This window comes from Eptesicus fuscus, chromosome 13 (assembly GCF_027574615.1).
Source record: "Eptesicus fuscus isolate TK198812 chromosome 13, DD_ASM_mEF_20220401, whole genome shotgun sequence".
Lineage (NCBI taxonomy): Eukaryota > Metazoa > Chordata > Mammalia > Chiroptera > Vespertilionidae > Eptesicus > Eptesicus fuscus.
Genome location: NC_072485.1, coordinates 6,628,503 through 6,643,577, shown reverse-complemented (window position 1 = coordinate 6,643,577; position 15,075 = coordinate 6,628,503). Strand labels below are relative to the sequence as shown.

Sequence of the window (15,075 nt, the reverse complement as noted above, 5' to 3'; positions counted from 1 at the left end):
AAATATTATGGAACATGGCAGCTGACAGGATGGCAGGGAAGGCGAGAGTATGACGGAGTAAAGAAGTGAGAGGGGTGTGTGTGGACGTGTGTGGTGTGTGTATGGGTGGGAGAGGGACAGATAGATATCTCAGGAGTCCCAGGGACTGGCAGATCGGGCTCACCTAGACGGGGAGCCCTTGCTACCCTGCGGGCACCCCCAGGCCGGCTCAGCTTTGGCACGGAAATCATTGCCTTTTCTATTCCAATGACTTTGCTTATCTGAATGACCACACTTATCTTCCTTCTGATACTAGCAACATTCTCTTCTTCTCTGAAATCTTTCCCAACTATAAGTCCATAGTGAGCAATCCTTCTTAGCCCTTTGCACTCACTTGCTTTTTTCTCGATTTCTTTATTCTACTTGGGATTTAATTTTTTAAATACCCCAGATTTTACGAAGCGCGGCAGTAGAATAAAAAACTGGAGTTTCTTTTCATACAAACTTATTTATTTGGATTTTTTTGTATTTCAAATTATTGATACATTCAAAGAGTAATTTTAATATCTATAATTTTTCATGGTGTGATATTTTTTGAAACATTCACTCACATGAAGACCTGGTTTACATTCACATGTTTCGCAAATATAAATCGTCTCTCTTCTTCCTCCTTTGATTTTTCTGTTAGAACAAACAACACAATCTTTGTGTTTTTTGTTAGGGTGAGGTGTGATTATATGGAGCTTTCCATCTAAACGTTGCTCTAAGTTAGTGGATAATAATCTACCCCTGGAAGTTAGTGTACCATCTCTGAATTCTCCAACAAGATCATGTACTAGTTTCCTAATAAATTTCACATGCGTTATCGGTTTTTCATTTTTTCTTTTTTGGCATTCTTTGTACAATATATAGGAGTTTACAACACTGACCTCAAGCCCCCAGAAAAACAATTTACGCCACCATTTTAGAGTCTTCCTCATAAAACAGTATGTGCCTGTGTAGTGATCAGCTATATCAACACCCCCCATAAACTTTGTATAGTTGGTCACGACCTTGGGTTTGAGAACTATTTCCTTCACACCACCATGCACTCTCCTTTCCACAGACTCAGTCTCTGAAGTGTCCCATGTACTGAGCATTGTGACTATCCTCTTGTCTTTCCACGCAAGAAGCATTACATTTTCATCCCTGAAAGCCACCATCTCTCCTTTCATTAGCTTTGGATGTTTGATAACAGGTGGATTATCTTTCCTATTGGGCATTATTGTCCCTGTCAAGTGTGTTTTTTCCTTGAACAATTCCTTTGCAAGAGTGACACTAGTGTAATACCTGTCAGTGAAGAAATGATAACCTTGAGAACCAGGTATTGAGTTCTTCAATCTTTCATGAAGCTCTAAAACTATTCTGCTAGTAAAAGGGAGATCAGGTCTCACCAACGTTTCAGATGTTATTCCTCCATAATAAGGGACAAATGAATGTACGTAACCACATTTTGAATCTGAGAGGACATATAAACGAATACCCCATTTTGTTGGCTTTTTAAGATTATATGTGATGAAGTGTATCTTTCCCTTGAAACCAACAACAGCCTCATCAACAGCAATCTCTCTTCCAGGACCGAATCTCTCCCTAATTTCATTTCAAGGTATGACAAGAAGCAGTTTACCTTCTTGGTTCTTGTTCTCAAATCTTTACTTGACTTTTGGTCGTTTTTCAAGTGTAACATCCAAAATATTTGCAAGAACCTTTCTCTTTTGAAAACAGAAAAAAATGGTATATAAGACTCAAAATCCATGGACCAATAACTCTGCAAGTTGGGGTGATTCAATACACCCATATTTAGTATTACACCAAGAAAAGCCTTCATTTCCTCTATTGTCACATCTTTCCAATTATTCCAAGTGGATCGCTGGGATAGTTCTTTCTGGCTAATTTTATGCCTAGCATACTCATTTGTCTCATCCGTTATATTTTTTATCAACGTCTCAGTAAAAAACAACTGAAAAAAGTCTATTGGTGTGGCACATCCAGAAGGAACTTAAGGTCCAACATGTAACTGACCAGTGGAGAAAGGGATTCTGCTAGGCTCTTTGTCATTCACAGATGTAGATGTCCACTTTTCTTTTTCCTGTTTTCCCCTAGAAACGTAACTTTCACTGGGTCTAATACCCGAATTCTCAATGATATCACCTATATCTCCATCACTCTCACTCGAATAAACAATTGTGCGTCTTCGTTTTGCCTTTATGAATTCAATGTCACTGTCACTGTCAGTACTTTCAGCCAGATCTTTGGGCCAAAGCAAGGGACTTTTTCCTTTCTCTAGTTCCACTAGGACCAGCGATTTGTTCATCATCTCCACTCGCATCCTCGGAGAACTCACTTTTGTCACTATTACATTTTTCACTTTTTTCTTCGTTTTCGAAGTAAAATGCATCATCGCTGCTTTCTATGTCTTTGGAAAACTTATCCATCTTGAGGAGGGGAAATTCACTCAGACTGCTAGGGGGCAAACCAATCATCCAACTAAACCCTGTGTCATGACAACATCTGTGATATGCTAATAGAAACCTAAACAAACCTAGGAGACAAAAAGATAAGGAAGGTTCTTTACCAAGGGAAGATGATGCAAGCTCAAAAAGGCATGATGCAACGACTCATGCCTTGGACCCTCCTACTCAAGATTGCTGCCCATGCAAAAGATAAGCTTAGGTGGTGGCATCAGTTGAGACGGCATTTACATTTTACTTGTCCTTTCATGCTAATGAAAACAAGAAAAGATACTGGAAAAATAGACAAAAATCCCCCTTCTACGTGTCGAGTGTGGTGAAACTACGTGTCGAGTGTGGCTCGACATACGAGCTGCTACCGATGCTAACCGTGTCGAGTCACACTCGACATACAAGTGCAAAAGGCTAAGTCCCTTAAATATTTATCTGCACAGCTCATTTAGCCATTTAATTTTGTTGTCTTATGTTATTGAAATATCTCTGATATGTATGTAATATCTTTCCCCATCAGATAGTAACTGCTATAAATAGAATCACTGTACCTTATTTTTTTTGTATTCACTACAGCATCCAGGATAGTGCTGTATATCCACTAGTTAGCCTATACATCATTTCTTGCTGGAGGGATGAATGTTGATCATCGCTGAGCTAGTGATGTTGACTATAGTGATGTAAAGAAAGCTGACTATAAAATCTCCAGTGGCCTTGTGTATATTTCTTAGGCTTTAGGCACTTGTCTCTAGTTAGATCTTATTTCCATGTTCTCTGCCGCCAGACACGGTTAAATTTGGTTAAGTGGCTCTATGTTAGCTATACTCAGAAGGTGAAGTTTTTTAGAATACTTATAGGAGTCACCAAAATGCTGGTGATCAAAGCAGGGACAAACAACTCAGACAATCTGCTGAGTGTACAGTGGCTGTCACTGTGCTCATCTCCTTCCTGTTGAGAGTGTCCCTGCAGGGTTCTCTTTGAATTTTCCTGCAGGTGGGGGAATGCCCTCCAGATCCAGTCCACTCACCTTTGGCCTTTGGAAAGTAGAAGAGAGGTCTGATGGTTTATTGTGAATTCTACATGTACTGTGATCAGGAATTCATTTGTTTCTAGTTAACTGTTTAAAAAGATATTTGTTGCCCTGGCTGGTGTGGTTCATTTGGCTTGGCATCATCCCGTGCACTGAAAGGTTGCTGGTTCGGTTCCCTGAAAAGACACATGCCCAGGTTTCAGGCTCCATCCCCAGTAGGGGGCGTGAAGGAGGCAGCCAATTGATGTTTATCACATCGATGTTTCTCTCTCACCCTTTTCCTTCTTCTCTCTCTAAAAAAAAAGAAAAATCAATAAAAATATTATTTAAAAGATTTTGTTTTCCTCTGATGGTAAAGGTAATACACATTTATTTATAAAATAATGAAAGCTGTCAATAAGAAAAACAATCATCTATAATCTCATTAAATACATATTAAGCTGTTAGCACTTTGATGTTTTTTCCTTTTACTTTTTTCTCTTATATACATATATAACATATTTATATGTAAACAAAAATCTCAACTATTTTTTAAAATAGTGCTGTAGCCCAGCTGGCATGGCTTAGTGGTTGAGCATCGACCTGTGAATCAGGAGGTCATTGTTCAATTCCCACTCGGGGCACATGCCCAGGTTGTGGGCTCAATGCCCAGGTTGCAGGCTCGATCCCCAGTGGCGGGGGGGCGGGGGGGTGCAAGAGGCAGCCGATCCACGATTCTCATCATTTATGTTTCTATCTCTCTCTAACCTCTCTCTTCCTCTCTGAAATCAATAAAAAAATATATTTTTTAAATAGTGCTGTAGTTTTTAAGAAATGGTGCCAGGATCAAGACTGTAATGGTAGCCGAAACCGGTTTGGCTCAGTGGATAGAGCGTCAGCCTGCGGACTGAAAGGTCCCAGGTTCGATTCCGGTCAAGGGCATGTGCCTTGGTTGCGGGCACATCCCAGTGGGGGGTGTGCAGAAGGCAGCTGATCGATGTTTCTAACTCTCTATCTCTCTCCCTTCCTCTCTGTAAAAAAAATCAATAAAATATAATTAAAAAAAAAAAAAAAAAGACTGTAATGGCTAAATAACTTTGCCCAACACAAAGGAGGCCATGCTGTACTACATTTATGCTTGTTACTTCTGGTATCAGTCCTGGTTTTTAAATCTGGGTTCATTCAAAAAGGCAAAGTCATAATGTTATCTTTCTTTCCTGAGCATGCTAAATAGCAACATTATTTTTATCTGCCCCTTGTCTCTCAGTGAAGGGAGAGCCAATCCTTCAGTGCTAAGTGACTTGGGTCTGTCTCCTGTTTCTAGTCTGACTAGTTAACACGTGTGACCTCCTTTATTTCACTAGCCTCCTTTACCTCTGAGTTTACCAGGAATTAGGAAGGAGTGTTTATAAAGGTTCTGTGGTTTCTACTGCATTGTTACAACTAACTAAAGGCCCAGTGCCCAAAAATCATGCACGGGTAGGGTCCCTAGTAGCTGCCAGCTGCCGGTCAGGGCCTTCCTTCTTCCACGCTGCCCCCTGGTGGTCATCACATGTCATAGTGAGTGATCGAACTCCTGGTTGGTCAAACTTGCGAGGGGACACTTTGCATATTAGGCTCTTATATATATAGATTGCAGAAATAATTTTGGTTTTATATTCTTCCATGGCAAGTATTGAGTAGTTATTGAACATTCCATTATTGAGCAGGCGACATTTTTACAATGATACATGCCAAGATTTTCAGCCAGAATCCAGGTCTGAATTTAGAAGATACGTTTTGTTGACCTTGCAAAAGACCTCAAGTTTGCTTGTGGAAGTGATGTTGGAAGGTTTTCAGCTTGTGAACTAGTGAAAGGGTTCTTTGAAATATGACAGAAAGTTATAATATCAAATATGATGGATGTGGCTCTTAACACACAGTGAACTGAAGAAGCTGGGAGATCTTTGAGTTGTTTTTGCATGCACTTTGCATATTCTCATGTTGAATGGTTCAACTGTGTGCAGTTTTCTGTATTCACTGTTTTTCTTGTGAATAAAATGATAGATAAGCAAATGCAAATATTAAATTGTGCTCAAATTGTTTCCTAATACATCAGTTGGCATTAGAACAAATTTGCATTTTCAAAATGTGGTACAACAAAACTGACTGTATATTCAGTCAAAGCTTTCCATATCTTGTTCTTCCTTATCCTTGCTTTTACCATTTAACAATGGAAAGAATTATGGACTTGGAAGAGAACTTAAGATATTATAAAGTCTATGATCTCTTCATTTTATGGGTGAGGAACCTGAGGCTCAGAGAGGTTGTAACATGACAAAGGTTAGTCCTAGGATAAGAAGCTTGTTTTCAGGATTCCCCAATATCCTTTTCACACCTCCTCTGACTTCCAAAGCCACGTACAGTTTATATCATATGTTATATCACTTGACTATATGTTCTCATGCAATGGTTAATCATTCTTTGATAACTGAGTTGATCTTAAGAGGCGGAACGTTGCTTTTTTTCAAAGTTACTTTCCATTTCTAGAGCTCTGTTATATATATGCCAGGTACTATATGTAATAATTATTTTCTTCATCAATTAATAGAAATGAGTAGGATCCACTCCCTTTTCTTTTTCTCTCTCTTTTAATCCCTTCTCCTATCCTTTTTAGAGTTCCTTATTGGAGGAGAAAACAAATTGCTCTGTAGTTTTACTTAATTGTTCTCAGCCTTGATTATCAAAGCAGCAGATTCAAATTGCTATAATATGTGCAGTAGAATAAGATTGGAATTCACTAAGAATTTAAGTGAATGCTATTCAAAATGCTTCTTTGAAATTAATTCCCTAGTATCTATTGTGTTGCCATTTAGAAATTAAATCATGTTTCCATGATGTTCCACTGAATGACCAAAAAATTTTACCTGTAAGTTTACATTGTTACAGTGCTGTAAATTTTTACTCATGAATTTAAAGATTTCATTGACAAATATATATTTAGCAGGGCTGAATGGGAGAGAATAAATCTATAAGACAGTCTATGCTACTTTTTAAGATTAATTGGACTATATATAAAAAAAGAAATGAAAAGCCAAGAAAATACTGGAAAATTTCCCTATCAAATGTTTCCTCCTAGGCCCAAGTGTTCTATTTCAGAAAGAGGGAATACCGTAGGAGAAAACTGATGGCCAGGAAAACGATGTAGTGGCAAGAGCACTGGGTTGGGAGTCAGGAGAACCGGTGATTCTTTAATGGAATTGAATGAAGTGTGTTCTCTTATATGACCTTGTGAGTTTCCAAGACCCTTGAAATAGCTTTATATCTCTCTTCATTGTACTGTAACTATACCTGAAATCCAGTTGCAGTGTTTAGATTTTATCTTATTCCATTACCTGTTTTCTAATCAAATATTTTATGGTGGCAAAGCTTATCTTGAGACATGATTGCTGGGCCATGGGACTTAATGACCAGAGGTGGAAGTCTAAATGCTGCCTCTGTCCCAAAAGAGATGGGCGTCTTTCAGGTGCACCCTGTGCTGTGTCATGCTCCCCGAGTGTGGTATTGGTGTTTGAGACTGAGAAGATATCACTGCAGAGGCCTTGCCGGGCAGGATCTCTATAACAGCTGGTGAGGAAACCTGCAAGAAGATTCATTATTGCCCAACTCCCCTTGACCCACTCCTCTCCCAACAAAATGCTCACCTTTTAGTATTGATGTATGGACCTCTGTAGCAGGCCTTTTTTTTTTTTTTTTAGAATGTTTTTTTATTTATATCTGAGGTGATATTAAATTGTCATTCTTAACAGACATTTATTGATGAGATGTAAACAATGTGATGTCGGTGATCAAATTAGTTTGAATTTCCCCACCGCCGTCTTTTTTCTTGTGGTTTGGAGGTGCTGATTTGTTCTTCTTCAGAGCTTCTAGTGGGCTGTTAGGAACTGAAAAAAGTCACATTTCTTTCAAAATGAGTCCTAAATGCTTGTATTTTACAAAATTTTACACCATGGCATATTTTTAGCTTCGACAGCTGGTTGATATGTAGCCAGTGACTAATGAAATGAAACACATTTTTGTTTCATGATCATGTGTTAATGTTACCCTACAATTTTGTTATTTTTGATGTAAGAAAGTGATTAAATCTGAAGATGTAAAAAATGAGCTCTTTGGTTACACTTTAAGGCAGATTTAAATCAAGTCTTTTGAATTGTAGATGAGGTGGTTATGGCGTGTGGTCTATGAGTTTGCACTGTGAGATGCTGATAAAATTGAGAGAAGAAACTTTTCTTTCTGACTCTGACTCTTCAACCTAAGGGGCAGTAGTCACTTAGTGTTACCAGGGAGTCAAACTGAGAAATGTCAAACTAAAGATAGTCACAGTAAAACAGTATATTTAGCATTATCAGATTTTGTGAGGAAAAATTTGTATCTGTAGAGAAAAAAGCCTGGAACATAGGCTAACAGATTAATGGTGGTTTTCTTTGATGGTAAGATTATTGTTGACTTTTAAAATGCATCTTAAAATACTTTATGGTCATATTTTACTTTCATTATTTAAAAAAACAACCACAATAAGGGCTACCAATATCAAATCTTTGAAACCATCAAGAAGCCTTTAGTGTGCTTTGCAAACAACGCTGAGCATGCTGCCATTAACCTCTGGTTTCCTGTCTTTGAGGACAAGAACTTCAACTTTCAATTGGGAGATAGAATCTCTGTTATTTCAGTCATATCTAAGACTACTTTTGCTGCTCTTTCTGCAAACTAGATCTAGATTATTTCAAATAAATGAATGTGGCTTACCTATTCCAAGCTCTGAGGAAAAATTTTTTTTAAACCTAGAAGTAAAAGAGGATGTTGCTGTGGCAAATAGACTATTCAGGAGAGGAGTTTAAGAATTAAATGAAAATTTAAATAAAGCTAAGTAATTTGCCTATTGTTGAGGTTTGGACAAAAGGCCTTTCTGTTTAGTCAGTGTGCCAGAAGCGACCTGTTGGCATGGGCATTCCCAGCAGTGTTGAGTCACTGGCTTCAGAAGACAGTGACCTGTAAATTCTGTCAGCACAGATCACTTACCTCCAATCTTTGGGCCTCTTTTATTCTTAATCATTTTTAAATGTTTCTGATTCTGTTCCTTTATTGGTTTATCCATCCACCCATTTATTTAACGTCAGGAACTTTTTCTTGCTCCTGGCTGTGTGCTGAAAATACAAAGGTGGCAGAAAGCATAGTCTCCAGTCATTTAAGAAAAGTCTCTAGCAAGAAAAAAAAAAAAATCATGGGAAAATAAGGGAATTGGGGCCCAGCTGGAGTGGCCCAGTGGTTGAGCGCCGCAACCTATGAACCAGGAGGTCAAGGTTTGATTCCTGGCCAGGGCACAGGCCTGGGTTGTGGGCTCGATCCCCAATGTTTCTATCTTTCCCTCTCCTTTCAATAAAAAAATATATATTAAAAAATGAAATTGGGAGAAATAAACAATGTAGGAAAATGAAAACATTTTTAAACTTTTATAATTAACTAGAGACCTGGTGCATGAAATTCATGCATGGGAAGGAGAATCCCCTCAACCCAGCCAGCACCCTCTCCAATCCGGGACCCATTGGGGGATGTCCGACTGCTGGTTTAGGCCCAATCCCAGAGATCGGGCCTAAACTGGCAGTCAGACATCCCTCTCACAATCAGGGACTGCTGGCTCCTAATTGCTCACCTGCCTGCCTGCCTGATTACCCCAACTGCCTCCTCCCTCCTCCCCCCCCCCCCGCCAGCCTGGTCACCCTCAACTGCCCCCCCTGCCAGCCTGGTCACCCCAACTGTCCCCCCTGCCGTCCTGGTTGCCCCTAACTGCCCCCCCCTGCTGGCCTGGTTGCCCCTCACTGCCCCCCCTTGCCGACCTGGTTGCCCCCAGCTGTCCCCTTTTGCTTCCCCCCCTGCCAGCCTGATTGCTCCCAACTGCTCCCCCCTGCCAGCTTGGTCACCCCACGCAGCCTGCTCTTCAGTCGTTTGGTTGTCCCACACTAACCCCCCCTGCTGGCCTTGTAGCCCATGCAGCCTGCTGTTCGGTCGTCCGTCCAGTTGTTTCAGTCATGGTGGCCCCTGGCTTTTTATATATTAGGATGTTCTCTGATAGGACAAAAAAAAAGTTTGGGGACCATAAGACAAAAACATATGCTTTGAAAGGGAACAATTGGAAAATAAGAGCTCCTAGAAATTCATAAGAAGATAATGTAGATTTTAAAAAATTAATAGAATGATTAGGGTTCACTCAGCTTCTTGATTCCATAAGTTTAAGTGTCTTGCCAAATTTGGGGAGCTTTCAGCCACTATTTCAGTCCTGCTCTCTCTCTTGATTCCTGGGACTCAATGACATGAATGTTAGATCTTTTGTTACCTTTTGTTACCATTCCACCAGCCCCCTTCAATTTTTTTCCATTTCTTTTTCTTTCTGTTATTCAGGTTGTGTAATTTTATTATTGTTTTCCAGTTCACTGATTCTTTCCTCTGATACCTGCTTTCTGCTGTTGAGCACATCTACTGAGTTTTTTATTTCAGTTATGACCTTTTCATTTCTAAAATTTCCATTTGGCTTTTCTCATATTTCTTTGCTGAGATTTTCTTCTATTTTTTTTTTTGGTTTTGAGCATGTTTGTAATTGCTCATTGAAGTGTTTTTATCACGGCTGCTTTAAAATCTTTGTTAGATAATTCTAACATCTCTATCATCTCTGTTGGCATCTGTTTGTTATCATCTGTCATGCAAGTTGAGATCCTCCTGGTTCTTGGTATGATGAGTAAGGTTTCATTGAAACCTGGACATTCTGGGTATTATGTTACTAGACTCTGGAACTTATTAAGTCTTTCTGCTTTAGCTGACCTCTCTAATCCTACACTGGTGGGAGAAAGGGAGGGTTTCCTTGTTACTGCCAGATGGGATTGGAAATCCAGATTCCTCACTGGGCCTCCACTGATACCAAGGGTGGACAGGAATGTTTGTTATAGCTGGGTGGCAGCCGGAGTTCACCACTAGGCCTCTATTGATATCACCTTGACTGAGATGAGCAGGGGGGTGCCTTGTTACTGCTCTCCATGTAGCCTCCACTGATACCATGGTGGGGTGTGACCTCATTACCACGGGACAGTAGTGAAAGTCCTGACTCTCCACTAGGCCTTCTCTGACACCACCTCAGCATGCAAGAGGAAGAGTGCCTCCTTACTGCCAAGTAGAGTGGAAGTCCAGGCTTCCTGTGTGGTTTCCAATGATGCCATCGGTGGTAGATGGAGGAGGCTTGTTACTGCCCAGCAGGGTTGAAAGTCCTGGTTACTGCTCCATCTTTTCTGACAATATCCAGGCCAGGGGGAGGGGCCCAGCATTACAGCCTGGTGAAGGTGGAAGTCTAGGCTCTCCATTGGACATTTACTCACAGAGCTGTGGGTGGGATGACAATTTTTTTGATGTGTGTGTGTGTGTGTGGGGGGTGTTTTTAGCTGGTGTATTAGTAAGAATTCTTCAGAGAAACAGGCCAATAGAATGTGTGTGTGTGTGTGTGTATGTGTGTGTGTGTGTGTGTGTGTGTGTGTATACACACACATATGAGAGAGAAAGAGATTGATTATTTTAAGGAATTTATTCACAGTTGAAGGGCGGGTAAGTCTGAAATCTGCTGGGTAGGTTGGCAGGCTGAAGACCCAGGTAACAACTGATGTTGCAGCTCGAGTCCAAAGGCAGTCTGGAGGCAGAATTTTCTCTTCCTCAGGTGATCTCACTTTTTCTCTTATGGTCTTCAACTGATTAAATGAGGCCCATCCACATCATGAAGAGTAATCTGCTTTATACAGTTTACTGATTGAAATGTTAATCTCATCTAAAGATACCTTCATAGGCCTGGTGTGGCTCAGTGGTTGAATGTTGACCTGTGAACCAGGAGGTCATGGTTTGATTCCCAGTCAGGACACATGCTGGGATTATGAGTTCAATCCCCAGTGTGGGGTGTGCAGGAGGCAGCCAATCAATCTCTCTCATCATTTATGTTTCTGTCTCTCTCCTTCTCCCTTCCTCTCTGAAGTCAATAAAAATATATTAAAAAGAGAGAGAGAGAGAGAGGAGGAAGAAAGGAAGGAAGGAAGGAAGGAAGGAAGGAAGGAAGGAAGGAAGGAAGGAAGGAAAGAAGGAAAGAAAGAAAGAAAGAAAGAAAGAAAGAAAGAAAGAAAGAAAGAAAGAAAGAAAGAAAGAAAGAAAGAAAGAAAGAAAGATGGACACAAGACACTGGGGGGGTGGGATGAGGGCATGCGACGGGGTAGGAGAGGCTGGGGGAAGGTCAATGGGGAATAAAAAGGAGATATATGTACTACTATATGTAATACTTTAAACAATAAAAAAAAAAGACAAAAGGAAGGAAGGAAGGAAGGAAGGAAGGAAGGAAGGAAGGAAGGAAGGAAGGAAGGAAGGAAAGAAGCATCACAGCAACATCTAGTCCAGTGGTCGGCAAACTCATTAGTCAACAGAGCCAAATATCAACAGTACAACGATTGAAATTTCTTTTGAGAGCCAAATTTTTTAAACTTAAACTTATTCTAACGTCACTTCTTCAAAATAGACTCGCCCAGGCCGTGGTATTTTGTGGAAGAGCCACACTCAAGGGGCCAAAGAGCCGCATGTGGCTCGCGAGCCGCAGTTTGCCGACCACGGATCTAGTCTGGTGTTTAACCAAATATCTGGGTATTGTGGCCTAGCTAAGTTGACATATAATATTAATTATCTCTGCTGGAATGATTATTGTCTAAAAGTATTGGTCTTGGTTTGTGAAGGTCCTAGCTGGTCTGCCTTCTTTCCTCTACCTTTTAGAGTCATCTTATGTTTGTTTCAGGCATAATATTCAGGGTTTTTAGCTGGACTTAGCAGGATCAGTATGGAAAAGCACCTGCTCTTGCCTTTTATGTCTTGCTTTCTTTTAATATATCAGCTTAAATGCTTCATTGATATTTGAGGCCATAAGTTTTTATTTCTAAACCTCTTCTCTGTATTATCCTGAAAATTATTTCATTTTTACTTCTCTCTGTGTGTTTCTTTGTTTTTAATATTGTATCTTTTAGACTAGAGAGTCTCATTTTATGATTTTCATCTGGGTGGTTTCTTTTCTCCCCTTTCAGATTTTAGCTTAAAATTTTTTTTATTTAGGTGGAAGTTCTCTAAGCATGTTCACTCTGGTCTTGGGATGCATTTGGACACTTGCCAGTCCATAAAATATAATCCAGAAAAACAGTCCTAAGATTTGACACTATTGTTTATACTTTACTGTTCACTTTTATTATCTTTCTCTTCCAAAGTCCCAACCTTTAACTTGAAAAAAAAATTGGAAATACAATTTCTTTCCTTCAAAGACATTCCGTTTCCTACCTTAGACCTCAAAATAACTTGAAATACTTTCTTCTGTCATTTGTTTCTAATGTGAATTGTCAGTGTTTAGTGTTTGGCAGATTTGTGTTTAGCTGGTTTCCTATCAAGTTTCACATGTTGAAGGGAGATGGAATACTTTTGTTCTAGCTATTTCAGGTCTGTTTTTACACAGATGCTTCTTCACTCCCCAGTCAGGGTCATTTATATAAACTCTGATTCAAAGCCTGGGAGCCACAGCCTGCCTCACTTAACTTAAGCTCTTCCACTTAGTCCAGTAGTTCTCAACCTTTCTAATGCCGCGACCCTTTAATACAGTTCCTCATGTTGTGGTGACCCCCAACCATAAAATTATTTTCGTTGCTACTTCATAACTGTAATTTTGCTACTGTTATGAATTGTAATATAAATATCTGTGTTTTCCGATGGTCTTAGGTGACCGTGCTAGCGGTTTTGACCGTGCTAGCGGTCGTGACCCACAAGTTGAGAACCGCTGCTGTAGAGCCTAAGACCATTGGAAAACACAGATATTTACATTACAATTCATAACAGTAGCAAAATTACAGTTATGAAGTAGCAACGAAAATAATTTTATGGTTGGGGGTCACCACAACATGAGGAACTGTATTAAAGGGTCACGGTATTAGGAAGGTTGAGAACCACTGACCTAGTCTGTCTGTTTCACTTACACTTGTGAGTCTTTACAAAGGTAGTTTGCTATTCCAATAATGCCATTCTTTTCTGCTATCTTTCCTCCAGGTAGTCTATCAAACCACTTTTCAGACTAAAGATCTTGTTTTCTATGGGAGTTCCTTGCAGATTGAGCAAAGGAGAGCTACTGATATTTTTATTTTTTTTACTACAACACAATTTTTCCATGCCCAATCTCCCAATAATTATGCACTATCCATTTCCCTTCAAAAAGTACAATTAGCTCAGCCAGTGTAGCGTTGGCCCAGGAACCAAGAGGCCACTGGTTCGATTCCTGGCCAGGGTACATGCTAGGGTTTCAGGCTTGATCCCCAGTAGGGGACATGCAGGAGGCAGCCGATCAATGATGTTTTTCTTTCATCGATGTTTCTATCTCTCTATCCCTCTCCCTTCTTCTCTCTCTAAAAAAAAAAATCAAAAAATTATTTTTTAAAAAGTCAAATTAATCTTTTTTAATCTTACCACATGTAAGATAACCAACCCTCAATTATCCTATATAATAAAGAGGTAATATGCAAATTGACCATCACTCCAACACACAAGATGGCTGCCTCCATGTGGTCAAAGATGGCTGCCCCCATGTGGACACAAGATGGCCGCCACAAGATGACCGGCAAGGGAGGGCAGTTGTGGGTGATTAGGCCAGCAGTGGAGGGCAGTTGGGAGGGACCAGGCCTGCAAGGGAGGGCAGTTGGGGAGGGGGGGACCAGGCCTGCAGGGGAGGGCAGTTGGGAGGGACCAGGCCTGCAGGGGAGGGTAGTTGAGGGCAACCAACCTGGCAGGGGAGGGGTGTTAGGGGCAACCAGGCTGGCAGCAGAGGGCTGTTAGGGGCGACCAGGTCAGCAGAGGAGGGCAGTTAGGGGTGACCGGGACAGCAGGGGAGGGCAGTTAGGGGTGACCAGGACAGCAGGGGAGGGCAGTTGGGGAGGACCAGGCCTGCAGGGAAGGACAGTTGGGGGCGACCAGGCTGGCAGGGGAGGGCAGTTAGGGGCAACCAGGCTGGCAAGGGAGGGCAGTTAGGGGTGACCAGGCCAGCATGGGAGGGCAGTTGGGGCAACCAGGTCTGCAGGGGAGGACAGTTAGGGGTGACCAGGCCTGCAGGGGAGGGCAGTTAGGGGTGACCAGGCCAGCAGGGGAGGGCAGTTAGAGGCAATCGGGCCGGCAGGGGAGCAGTTAGGCGTCAATCAGGCTGGCAGGGGAGTGGTTAGGGGGTGATCAGGCTGGCAGGCAGAAGCGGTTAGGGGCAATTAGGCAAGCAGGCAGGCAGGCAAGTAGTTTGGAGCCAGAAGTCCTGAATTGTGAGAGGGATGTCCGACTGCCCATTTAGGCCCGATCCCTGTTAAACAGGCAGTCGGACATCCCTCAGGGGGTCCCAGATTGGAGAGGGTACAGGCTGGGCTGAGGGACACCTTCTCCCCGTGAACAAATTTCGTGCACCATGCCTCTAGTCTATGTTAATAAAAGAAATAGTACATAAATAACCCCTACTCCTGAATACATTTTTCT

The 15,075-nt window shown here is 41.2% G+C and overlaps 1 protein-coding gene across 2 annotated transcripts in view; it reads left to right on the top strand.

The window, feature by feature from the left end:
• ALG9 (ALG9 alpha-1,2-mannosyltransferase) overlaps positions 1 to 15,075 on the top strand; it is a 102,236-nt gene that overhangs the window by 48,804 nt on the left and 38,357 nt on the right. The gene's annotated exons all lie outside the window — the stretch shown is intronic.